Consider the following 12,822-nt stretch of genomic DNA (forward strand, 5'->3'; position numbering starts at 1 on the left):
TTTTTTTTTTTTTTTTTTTTTTTTACAGCAAAGAGAAACAAATCCCTTAAAGATTAAAAAAAATAATAATAATAATTAACGGTGCAACTGACAACGAAAGACCAGAAAGAAAAAACAAATTAAACAAATAAATATGTAAAAATAAAAAAAACTTTATCAAGTCAACCCTTACAATACACCAACAACGTTGACAAGCAATCGTGTCAACCATAAATTAAGCCCAACAAACAGATATGAAAAAATATATTCAGAGGTTCCTATACACTGTGTTTCTTAAACTTGGATCTGGACTTGCATACATGGAGTAGCATCCTGTTTGAAGAGAGTACTTGTCTTTAAGAGATAATGAGCATCTACAGCAAACAAAATCCAAAAGCATGTGAGGTTAGAGAGGGCAAGTCTCCTGCCTATTTCCATGTTCTGACAAATATTTGATCCATTTTGTCCATCTTGCTATGTATGTGTCCTTTCTTAGTCACAGAAGGAAAGATAATATTTCTATATCGTGGATTTCTTTAATGATTTCAGTCCAGTTTTCTACTGAAGGTGGGTCGGTTTGTAACCATTTACGAGTAATTGCTTTTTTTTGCTGCTACTGTTAATATTTTCAGGAGGTACCTGTCATTTCCTGTTATTCCTTCTGGTATAAAGTGACTTGCATGTGAATAGGATCTGCTGCCTAAGAATATGCTGCATAATTCTCCAAATGTTTTCCCAGAATATTTGTATCTTGGAGCAGCACCAAAAGATATGGTGGTGATTTGCACCCTCACACATTTCTCCAGCATGTATGGTCTGTTGTAGTTAAGTATGTCTTCATTTTAGGGGAAATAAAGAAACGAACAAGGTTCTTCCAGCCAAACTCACACAAATACATAGAACAGGAAGTAGAAAACACAGTTTCACACATATTCTCCCATTGCCGACTGGGTATTTTATCTTCTAGTTCCTTCTCCCATCTCTCCTTGATATATGTTATGGTAGTTCCTCTGCCCTTTGTAAATCCCTGGTAAACTTTTGAAATTACTGATTTGGGACTACCTATGTATGCCCGTAATGTTAATTGTATTATTTCGTTAGGTTCTATAGTTAACTCATGTTTCCCAATTTCTTTTCGAAAGTACTGCCGTAACTGTAAATATTTTTTTTTTTAAATCATACTTTTCCAAATTGTATTTTTCCTTCAATACCTGAAAACATTGTAATGTGTTTTTCTCCATTATTGTGCAGAAAGCAGTAATACCTTGGTTTGTCCAGTACCTGAATCTAGAATCTATGCTATTTGGTTTAAATTCTGTGTCATATTCAAGCCATCTGAGTTTTCTCAAATGGTTCCACAAATTGAATGGCTTTATAACATCAAACCAGGTGTGGAGGGTAAATGAGATTCAGGGTTCAGGTGGTCACGATAAGTTAACATTAATTTGTGGTCTGCGATCATTGCCTGTCCTGGGATACCTTTGCATTTATTTTCCATCTCCTTCCACTTAGCCTCGTAACCATTGTCACACCAAAGAACTATTGTTTTGAATTGGGCAGAATGGAAATAATCTCTAAGGTTAGGAAGAGACATATCACCTCCCTCCTTACTGATGGTTAACGTGCTATATTTAACCCTTGGTTTCCTTCCGTTCCAAATAAATCTGGAGATCTGTCTGTCCCAATCCTGGAATTGTCTGGTTGGGATTTTAACTGGTAGTGACATAAATAAATACAGTAGTCTAGGTAAAATGGACAACTTGATAATATCAATTCCCGCACTTAAATTCAGTAGGGGTGTTGTCCGGTTACTTAGATCTTTTTAATTTTTTTGTTTACAATTTCATAGTTTTTTTTATATAGATCACTAGTACAGTGAGTTAACCAAATTCCAAGGTATTTGATTGCTTTCTGAGACCAGTTAATGGGTACCCTTTGCTTTATAAAAGGTGATGGATTGTAGCTAAATGGTAATATTTGAGTTTTTTTGCATGTTTAACTTGTATCCTGAATATGTACCGAATATGTCAAGGAGATCTAAAAGGCTAGGGAGGCAGGCATCTAGGTCACGGATGTATAGTAATACATCATCGGCGTATAACGCTATTTTATGTCCCTTATTATTTATCAGAATTCCTTTTATATCACAGCGTTCTCTTATTACTTGTGCTAAGGGTTCCATGTAGAGTCTAAAAAGGGTTAGAGAGAGGGGGCACCACTGACAAGTGGGTCTTTCCAATTGTATGCAGTAAGTAAGACGTCCATTTATTTTGATTCTTGCTGTCAGGGCAGAATATAGAGCTTTAATACTGTTGATTGACTTTTCAGCAAAACCAAATCATTCTAAAACCCAAAACAAATATTCCCAGCTCATACAATCAAAAGCTTTTTCACCGTTTTGGGCTGACTAACACGGCATTTGATTTGGTTTTCCCGATATTTTCTATAAGATGAAGACAGCGTCTGATATTATCTTGTGTTTGCCGTCCCTGGACAAAACCGGTTTGATCGCTGTCAATTAGGTCAGGAATAAAGGAATCCAATCTCCTGGACATGATGGATGCACACAGTTTGTAGTCCTGATTTAAAATCGAAATCGGTCTATATGAACTACATAATATTTTATTCTTGCCCTCTTTTGGTATGAAAGAAATAATAGCTTCACTCCAAGAGGGTGGAGTTGACATGTTTTCAATTGTCCAATTATAGGAGTTCAGAAGTATTGGAGTCAGCTCTTCCTTAAAGATCGTATACCATTCAGCTGGTAAACCATCACTTCCTGGTGTCTTATTGTTTTTTAAATTATTCAGTGCAGTTTTCAATTCTATTTTGGTAATCTGTAACGTCAAGTAGTCATTCTGATGTTCTCCAATTGAAGGCAGGTCTATAGATTTTAGGAATGATTTTATATTATCTTTAGTTTCCTGTTTTGGTTGTGAGTATAGGGTTTTGTAATATATCTGGAATGCGGTGTCGATCTCGTCTGAGTTATTGCTTATTTGTCCTGATTTAGGGTGAAGTATTTTATATATTGAGTGTGAGATCTGTTTTTTCTGTATTTTCTTAGCAAGTAATTTTGTAGCTTTTGGGCCTATTTCATAATATATTTGTTTTAGGAACTTATATATTTTCTGTTTCTTCTTTATAAATATCCAAGATCTGATTTTTCATTTCCTTAACTTTGGTCAACATTTAGGTGTCCTGAGTCTCTGCGTGTTGTTTTTCCAGTTCTTTTAGATTTTTTTTTCCCAGGTGTTTGAGTTTCTTTTCTTTTCCTTTTTTGAGAACTGAACTGAGAGATATTAATTTACCCCTGATAATTGCTTTTAAGGTGTCCCATAATATATTTGGGTTCACTTCCCCATTGTCATTAAGGTCAAGAAAAGTTTTAATTTCCGATTTCACTTGTATTAAGTCTCCAGATTGTTTTCTTTGGCCTACTATCCAAATGTAGTGTTAAATACATTGGTGAATGATCAGAGATATCTTTAGTTCCTATATCACAATTCCAAATCATATGTCTATCATTCCGAAACATAAAAATATATTCTATTCTTGGAAAGACCACATGAGGCGCAGAGTAAAACGTATAATATTTTTCAGATGGATGTAGGTCCCTCCAAATGTCAAATAACTCCAAATGTCAAGTCACCTCGGTGTGACACTCGACAGTCAACTCTCCCTTACTGCCAACATCACTGCAACAACACGTTCTTGTAGATACATGCTGCACAACATCAGGAGAATACGTCCTCTTCTCACTCAGAAGGCGGTGCAGGCTCTGGTCATCTCACGTCTGGACTATTGTAACTCCCTCCTGGCAGGTCTACCTGTTAGTGCCATCCGACCTCTGCAGCTCATCCAGAATGCAGCAGCTCAACTGGTCTTTAACCTCCCAAATTCACTCCCACTACTACGCTCCTCCGCTCCCTTCACTGGTTACCAGTAGCTGCCCGCATCCGTTTCCAAACATTGGTACTTGCATACCGTGCTACGAACAGATCGGGTCCAGCCTACATCCAGGACATGGTCCAACCTTACACCCCAGCCCGCTCCCTCCGCTCTGCATCTACCAATCGGCTTGTTGCTCCCTCACTGCGAGATAAACACTCTACAAAATCACGACTGTTTGCTGTCCTGGCTCCTAAATGGTGGAATGAGCTCCCCAACGACATCAGGACAGCGGAAACTCTGCACATCTTCCACCACAAACTAAAGACACACCTCTTCCAACTTTACCTTGAATAGGAGAACTTTAGTAGCACTTAAAATGGCACTTACTGATAGCACTTTGTAGTTTAGCTTTCTTGAAGAAATTGTATTTTCTTGATTCTTGTTTGGAGCAAGCTTGGTGCTACCAGGGTCTCTCCTGGACACGGATGACACACTCAGCCGTACGTTCAGGTGTAAAATGCTTTTATTTGCCCGGCCCATACACCATGCACTCGTGTAACCACTTCCTCTCCTGGTCCTCCTTCTCCCTGCTCCCTTCATAGGGGAGAGCTCATTAGTCCACATCCAGCTCAGCTGTGCTCATCAGTCCGTATTTGGCTCAGCCCTCCCCCCCCTCCTCCCCTCCCACTTCCCTGAGAGCAGGAGAGGAAGTCGGCCACAGTCATCTGCGTCCCCGGCCTATGGATCACCTTGAAGTTAAAAGGCTGTAACGCCAGATACCACCGAGTGATCCGGGCGTTGGTATCCTTCATGCGGTGGAGCCACTGCAGTGGAGCATGGTCCGAACAGAGGGCGAATGAGCATCCCAGCAGGTAGTACCACAGGGAGTCGACCGCCCACCGGATGGCCAGGCACTCCTTCTCCACTGTGCTGTACCTGGCCTCCCTCTCCGATAACTTCCGGCTGATGTACACAACAGGGCGGTCCACCCCCCGCACCTCCTGGGACAAAACGGCCACCACATTGTTGTTCTAGGTTTTGTACCCTCGTGGTTGAAATGCACTTATTGTAAGTCACTTTGGATAAAAGCGTCAGCTAAATGAAATGTAATGTAATGTAAAAGTAAGCCCATCTCATCCAATCCTCTTCTCAGCAATTTAGACACTTTTGGGGGACACTTTTCTCTTATTATTAGATGCATCCCATTTATTACTTATTACTGTGTTAAAGTCTCCTGCTCCTAGTGTGCCTTGTGATTCTGAGGAAATCAATTCAAATATTTTTTTCATAATACTTTGACCACTTTGTGGGGGTAAATAAACACAGATAAGTGTGGTCAATTTGTTTTCAATCTTGCCTTGCACAATAACATATCTGCCTTCACTGTCCCTGATCTCCCTAACCAAGTCAAAATTAATAGAATTATGTAATAATACAGCGACTCCTCTTTTTCCGGTTTTCATTGAGCTATAAAATATGTTCTTGTATCCATATATAACCAAATTTAATTTGGTGGTTTTCCCTTCTCTTTAAAGTTACCGTATCCCATAACAACAGTTAAATCTGTATGTGTTGGCAACATAAACACATGTTTTGTGACAATAACAAATAACAAAACCATTAATAACAAATATAAAGCTGACTTCCAACCTCAGGGTAAAAATGATATGTGTGTGTCTACGTCTTTGGGCATGTTACCGGCTGGGAAGTATTTCATATTTGTAATACCTCTTTAGCGGCATGTGAAATTAGTCCGTCCATACCTGATGAATCATGGTGGTATAATGTTCATACTTATTGGCATTGGTTATCTTTGAGTCTATCTCAGACCCGACCGGTGCAGTCCCCGGTCTTTCTGCTCCAGTGAGCGCATTGTGTGAGTTTCTGGTCCCAGCTGGTGTCGGATGTCAGCAGCAGGTCCAGGGAGTAGCCTCTCCTCCTCATGTCCTCGGCTGCTTCTGTCATAGATGCAGGGGCCGTTTTCCCAGTGGATCCTCATCTTGGCAGGGTATGGTGTCCGGAAGCATATTTGTTCCTCCTTAAGGATCTTCTTTATGTCTTTGTACTCCTTAAGTTTGTTGTTCACGTCAGTAGGATGATCTTGTGCAAATGCCACCACTTTCCCTTCATAGGTGATCTTTTTAGCCCAAGCTGTTTTAAGTATTTTGTCTTTAATGTCAAATCTCTGGAAGTTAACCAGAATAGATCTTGAGATTGAGGTTTCGGGCCGAGTGACCTGTGGGCTCGCTGAATCTGTAGATCCGTGTTTGTATCGAGGACCAGCTGTCTTCAGAAAGTAATCCATGAATGTTAGCATTGAGCTTCCCTCCGTACCTTCTTTAATCCCGTATATGCAAATATTGTTCTCTTGTGTCAGTGGGGTCATTTTTTCTTTATTTGACCAGGAGAGTTTTCGATCTATGTCGCCATCTTGAAACGCTCACTGGAAGTCAACCGCCGAAATTTAGTTTTTAAAGATTTTGTTTTCCCAGTTCGTGTCGTGTTTACAGGGCTTACACGCACTCATCAATATTTTCATAATAAAGATGGGTCTGAGGACTATATGTAAAGTCAACATTGGCAGTCAAAGTGATGAACTTAAAGTAATTAAGAATTGCACTTTTCTCTCACCTCGATACAGTGTTTAATAAGCATCGTTCAGCATAGTTGTTTTCAGTCAAAAAGCTCAGACAAACCCTTTGTACACTACATTCCCAACAGCAGTCCAGCAGACAGGCAAAGTTTGCAGGTAGTTTTCAGGTCACTGTTGAGTACGCTTTTGTATCTAGCTTTAACTTAAAGGTGAAGGAAATTGCTTTAGCTTCTTTTAGCTCATGGTTTTTGTTGTCCAGTCAGCAACTTCAACATTACCAGCATTGCTGATAAACCTTCTGTAAACTACCTGCCCAGCATCACATAGACAGTCAGGTAGCTGCTACTTGGTGAACATAATGGAGCAATTAGTTGCCAAAAGCCAAACAAGAGTTGTTTAAAAGCAAAACAGATTTGAAAGGAGATTGAATATTTGGCCAGGGGCATGACTAAATTAATGCCAATGTTGTTTTATGTCTGCAGGATGTTGCCTAATCAACTGTTTACAAACACATTCATCATTCGGTATACATTTTATTAGGTGGTGATGCTGTATGTCAGTTGTGTTTATAGCTTGTGGCCAAAAAGTCAGCAAAGGCAACTTACACATACACATAACATTGTGTTATTTACTGAACATATGAGTGCTGTTTTTGCTCAGAATATTCTCAGAGATGTTATCATTTAGTTCTGGCAGCAGTACTATACATGTTGTTGAGAAAGTTTTGGAGCTATAAATTTACAAAACTTGGATGTGTCACACAACCGCAATCCTGACAGCACAGAAAATCTATACAATCACTCCAATTTCTAAATAGACACCTAGGGATAATGCCACCAGTACAGTAACTGTTAATGGGAAATATGGTAATGTTCTCCCCTTCTCCTCCTCTGAAATGTTATATTGTTAATGTATGAATTATCAAGTTATGGCCACAAACATGTTTTGTGAGGTCACAGTTATCTTTTACCACTAAATTCTAATCAGTTCCTCCTTGAGTCCAAATTAATGTTATGGCCAAATTCTAAGAAATTCCCTCGAAGCGTTCCTTAAATATTGCTTTTACAAAATAGGACTGATGGATAGGATGGACATAAGGTCACAAATTTGAACTCACCGTCACCTCGGCTTATGACCACCAAAATTATGAAGCAATTCCCTCCAGGCGTTCCTGAAATGTTGGGTTCATTGTGAGGTGATGATAGTCATGAACTTTGATCTTTCATCACCAAGATCTAATCAGTTCATCCCTAAAGCCAAATAAACAATTGTCCCACATTTGGAGAAATTTCTAGATATAAGATATATATATCTTGCGACCAAATTACAATCAGCTCATTCTTGTTACCAAGAGAATTTCCTTGCCAAGTTTAGAAAATTGTCCTCAGGGCATTCTTGAGACAACACATTCAGGAGAATAGGATGGATGTATGGACCGACGGATAATCTGGAAACTACAGATAAGGCCGATGTGGAAGCATGAAAAAGTAGTGTGCCTGTATTTTTGTCCTTTCCTTCTTTTGAGAGCCCTTTTGTGTTTTAGAGCTTTAAAATTAGGATAACATCAACACGAGCTCATGATTGAGGCACATGATTTGGGTACAAAGTTTAACCAGGATCTAAATTAGCTAAGGTTTAATTTAGCTTTGAGGACATGTAGTGGTAAGGTCATAGGACAGAGGTCAGGCTGTTAGAATAGTGGATCTAAGACAGTCCAAGATCCTCATGTGTGTGACAAAACAAATGTGTGTGTTCACATGTGTGGGTGGCCTCATCTATGAGCATGAATAGCAGCTCTGCCTGCCTGACATGTCCACCAAAAAATGTCCCCTTGGGGATTAATAAAGTAACTACCTACCTACCTACATACTGAGCCCCTCAGGGATAAACAGGTAGAAAGGTAACTCCTCCCCTGAAAGACACTATTAGTTTTAATGCAGCCCTCCAATCTCCACCAACCCCAAAAGACACCAGCTCTGATTTGAAACCCTAGCTTCATCAACTCCGCATTCCTCACTTGTAGCAAAGGCAGGGTAAACATTTTTAAAAAATGACTCCGTTTAATCCCCCCCGAGTCCCTTAAAAGTTGAGCAATTTCCTTTTTACATCACCAACAGGTGATACAAGCAGAAACAACGTGTGCTTGATGGAGGAGGAGAAGCAGGGAGAAGAGGATAGATGAGGCTGTAATAGGGAGCTGCGGGTGACGTTTTGGAGGCGGGATGGGTGGTTTGGGTGGAGGTGGAGGGTTGACTGTTTAAACGCTCACAGACTCTCCATGCGTGACGAGACTGCCAATCCTCTGGGAAATCAGGGCCTGGGAAGCCGTCAGGCTCCCTGGAAAGATCCCCATTTCTAAGCACAGAGATCTGACATTTTGAAATGTGAGGCAGCCAAACCACCTGCCACATCCAGAGGTTTGATATGAGGCTCTGATGAGACAGACAGGGATAGGAAATGGGTCTCATTTGTTAAATTTCTAGATCTCATTGCTCCTTTTCTATTCCTCCTTCCTCTTCCTTTCTCTGTGCCTTTCGCTTCAGATTCATCATCATTGAGCTATAACTTTCAGAAGTGTCTGGGTATCTCTGTAATGAGAACAACCCCCTAGATATTATTGATCTATGTCCTCAATTACCTTCCAACTCTCAATTATTTAATACAGTTCCAGCTCCTTTACTTCCAGAAGTTGTTCAAAGGGAACATAAGAAGGTTTAACTCTCCAATTGTGCCTCTTCCTGGCACAGATAAAGTGTTTCTGTGCTACATGTCTTTTTAAATTGATTCTACACTATAATATAATCTCCAGGGTGTTGATTTGTAAAGCAAAACATTTTCTGACCTATTCCACATTGCCAAGGTGACCACATCTCTGCAGTTCATAATAAATCTTTGAGCTCAACTTCTATGAGCTATTTCTTTAAAAGCAATTTTCTGTATCACCTGTGGAACAATTTGTATTATTATCCAATTTTGCCAAGGCTTAGTGACAGAAAGCAGTGCTCAGATCATAGTGTGTGGTTATAATAAAAAGAAAATATAGGGAAAGAGTAATCTATTCAATTTAATAAAATTGTATTTATATAGCGCCAAATCACAACACAGGTTATTTAATGGCACTTAACACATTAAAGCCCGTACAGCAAGACTTTGCAGCATTATTCAAGAAACCCAACAATTCAACAATTCCCACATAAGCTAAGAGGGAAAAACTCCTCTTTCAGGGAGAAAAACCTCCAACAGAGGGAAGGAAAACCTCTCTCTTAACAGGAAGAAACCTCCGACAGAACCAAGCTCAGAGGTGGTCTGCCTCGAATGGTTGGGGTGAGAGGAGAGCAGAGAGAGAAAAGGACAGCATAGAGGTCCAAGACAACATCAACAGTTCTGTTGGTGGGGCTGACAATCACAGAGCAGAGACATGCAGCTCCATGGCCATGGACATCTGCAAAAGAAAGAACAGAAACTATGCAATCAAGGGAACTGAATGGAGGGAACAGACAATAAGCAAAAGCTATGGGAGAGAAAAGGCATGAAGTTAATGAGATGTCATGGTGAGATATGAGTTATAGCGAGTGAAAGAGTGAGAGGAAACGAGCTCAGTGCATAACGAGGTCCCCCAGCAGCCAAGGCCTATGACAGCATAACTAAGGAAGGGATTATTAAGGGCCACCTGAGCCAGCCCTAACTATAAGCTTTATCAAAAAGGAAAGTTTTAAGTCTACCCTTAAAGCTAGAGAGGGTTTCTGCCCCTCAAACACAAACTGGGAGCTGGTTCCACAGGAGAGGAGGCTGAAAATTGAAGGCTCTGCCTCCCATTCTACTTTTGGAAACTCTAGGAACCACAAGTAGACCAGCGTACTGAGAGCAAAGTGCTCTGTCAGGATGACGTGGTTCTATAAGATCCCTGAAATAAGATGGAGTCATGAAGAACTTTGTAAGTAAGCAAAATAAATTTAAATTCTATTCTTGATTTAACAGGAAGCCAGTGAAGAGAAGCTAAAACTGGAGAAATATGATCTCTTGCTAAATCCTGTCAGAACTCTTGCTGCAGCATTTTGGATCAACTGCAGGGTTTTTAATGAGTAATTTGAACATCCTAACAGCAAGGAATTACAATAATCCAGCCAGGAAGTAACACATGTATGAATTACCTTTCCTACATCACGCTGAGGAAGGATTTTCCTGTTTTTATTAATATTACGTAGATGAAAGAAGGCAGTTCTGGAGATTTGCTTTATTTGGTGGCTAAAGGACAAATCCTCATCAAAGATGACTCCAAAGTTCCTCACAGTGGTGCTGGAGGCCAAGACAATGTCATCGAGAGCAACTAAGTGATTACAGAAAGAGTTTCTGAGGTGTTTAGGACCAAGTACAATAACATTTGCTTTGTTTCATAGGAGTGTCATCTGCATAACAATGGAAGTTTATGCAGTGCTTCTTGATGATATATCCTGATGGAAGCATGTACAAAGTGAAAAGTATTGGTATGGTGATATATAAATGCTGGAGAGGAGAGGAGAGGAGAGGAGAACTTTGCCCCTTGAACCAACCCTTTATTGGTCCAATTTTTCAATCATAATAAATAACAAGACGGTTTAACACATACATACACCCTTTTATGATACTACTCAACTCCACCATAAAAGAAAAAAACAGATTTGTTATCATTTTCAGAAACTAAGAATAAATGAGTTTTGAATTACACGACACAAAACATCACTAACTCTCCATATTGAAGTACACTCTTCAAGTTCCAGTGTGGGACAGCCAAGCCAAAGATGTTGTAAGAACACACAATGATTTCCAGCTCTATGGTCTATTTGTGCCACGTCTGTTTGTAGCCACAGCCCCGTGCAACACTCTCCACCGGACATCCGCACTGCATTTCACTATGGAGCTTTGTACAGAGACCTTCAGCTGCCCCTGGGAGATGAACCCAGCACCAACACACCCACCTTGACTTCCAACATTGGTCAATGGCGGTCTGTTGAGAACCTTCACTGTTACTGCATGCAGGCTCTTTTTCTATATTTTGAAGAAGTCCGGTAGATTCTGTGTTTAAAAAAAAAGCCTGCCAAGCCAGCCAAGAGTCCTGTTTTCTTCCTCCTGCTCCCCTACTGCAGCACAGATGGACAATGCTGAAAACACCGGTGATGTAACTAGTTGATCTCCTGCAGCCTCTGCCCCCAACACCACCCTGAAAAGGCTAGAAAGACCACTCATCACCTCCTCAACCAAGAATTTCCAGAAGACACAAGGATTTAATCCCAGTTTCATGACTCAGTTTGTTAGCAGTTTTCTACTGCCCTGCTGATCTCAGATCTGCAAACTTTGTCAACCCAGACATTATGAGGATCCTCTGCCCACTGACAGAGCTGAGCAGCCTGCTCTGTATAAGATGGTTTTAACAACTGAGAACTGGCTCTCTTTATCTTTTCAACAATTCTCCAGGCCCGCAGGACCAAAACAGGTCTGATACATCTATACCAGTCAAATCCAGGAGGAACAGATGCTTATCATAGAACAGGTTCTCCACTCTATGCAGCAGCACAGATGCTGTTTCAGTCCAGAGCTGATGTTTGTGGTAAAGGAGACGCTGTGCAGTCTGAAGACGTAAATGATGTTATGCGACTTCAGAGGTTGATCAGTCCCTGGCCACCTTCCACCTCAGACAAAAACAGCACTGCTGATCTGAGCCGGTCAAATCCTACCCAAAAGAAATTCACTCGGCTCTTCCGTATCTCCAGGGTGACTCTGCCTGGAGGTTCAACAAAAGTAAACTGGTGCCAGAGCATAGAGGCGGACAAGTTGTTAGCAACCAAAGTTCTCCCCCTGTAAAAAAAACTGGGGCTGGACCCACATCCATCGAGACAATCGGACACAAATTTCCTTAATAGACTTTCCTAGTTTTTCCTCTGGTAGTCTTCATTCCCCAGGAAGAGACCATCTTTAAGAACAAGCGAGTCAGGCATCTATTTCTTTAATGGTTGAAATTCTGGTCTTCACTAAAGCACCCTTTGCTTTTTGTGTAAAAACAAGCCCTATGCTCTCCTTCTATTCTCCCGGGTGTTATTATGTTATCTGTCCCATTGATTATTTCATTTTCTAGTGAGCTAACCTCACCAATTTGTTCTATGTGAATGTGATACCTACGACTGACAAAATATTCTGATTTGACTTTTCTCTGCCTCCCACCACTGAAATAAATTAGTTTTGTCTCAGGCGCCATTGGCTCCAAAAAGGAGAAAGACTGATAGAAGGCCTTGGTGAATTGAACGTTAAAGTTCCGATATGGACGGTGTACCAGTAAAGAAAAGTCTAATGTTACTAAGTAATGAGCTGAAAAACCAACGGGT

This window comes from Embiotoca jacksoni, unplaced genomic scaffold, assembly GCF_022577435.1.
Source record: "Embiotoca jacksoni isolate LCO1_2020_lvr unplaced genomic scaffold, fEmbJac1.0.p SCAF_20, whole genome shotgun sequence".
NCBI classification, from domain to species: Eukaryota; Metazoa; Chordata; class Actinopteri; family Embiotocidae; genus Embiotoca; species Embiotoca jacksoni.